Below are 661 nucleotides of genomic sequence, written 5' to 3'. Positions count from 1 at the left end.
ATTATAATCATGTGGTTACGACAGCGGAAGTCACGCGACGCTCGGAGCATGCGTGCTGGAGTTTCTTGAAGGATCATGAAGGCTCGAGTGCATTCGAGACGCCCTCTTTTTAGTATATAAGCCTGGCGAGAAAAACCAGCGCAATCGAAGAGATAGATTAGAGAGATATGCAGATAGATTAAAGATAGAGATAACTGAATCAAGCGAACAGAACATTAGGCACCGTAAGTAAAGTGTTTGAATCACTGTGATTTATAGCGTGTGTTATAAAACTTGTTAAGTGTATTACAAAGTTTGTATCGAGAATGAATAAACTAGTTTTAATCAAGAGGGGACTTGTATCACTGAAGTTTCTCGGAAAGAATTTTTACAGGAAATTATCAAACAAGCAAATCTGCAACAAATTGGTGTCAGAAGTGGGATCGAAAATAAAAAAAAAGAAGATGGAAACGAGAAGTGGCAAGAAAACCTGCAACAGTGGCAGCTTGATCAGCAAAATAAACAAGAAGGGAGATTACAGCAATTGTTGGAGGAAAAAGAAAAGAAACAAGAAGAATGAAAAAAGAAACAAGAAGAGAGACAACAGCAGTGACAAGAAAGCCTGTAACAGTGGCAGCTCGAACAGCAAATAAACAAGAGAAATTACAGCAGTTGTTGGAGG

This window comes from Limulus polyphemus, unplaced genomic scaffold, assembly GCF_000517525.1.
Source record: "Limulus polyphemus unplaced genomic scaffold, Limulus_polyphemus-2.1.2 Scaffold147, whole genome shotgun sequence".
NCBI classification, from domain to species: Eukaryota; Metazoa; Arthropoda; class Merostomata; order Xiphosura; family Limulidae; genus Limulus; species Limulus polyphemus.
Note: the sequence above shows the minus strand (reverse complement) of the source record.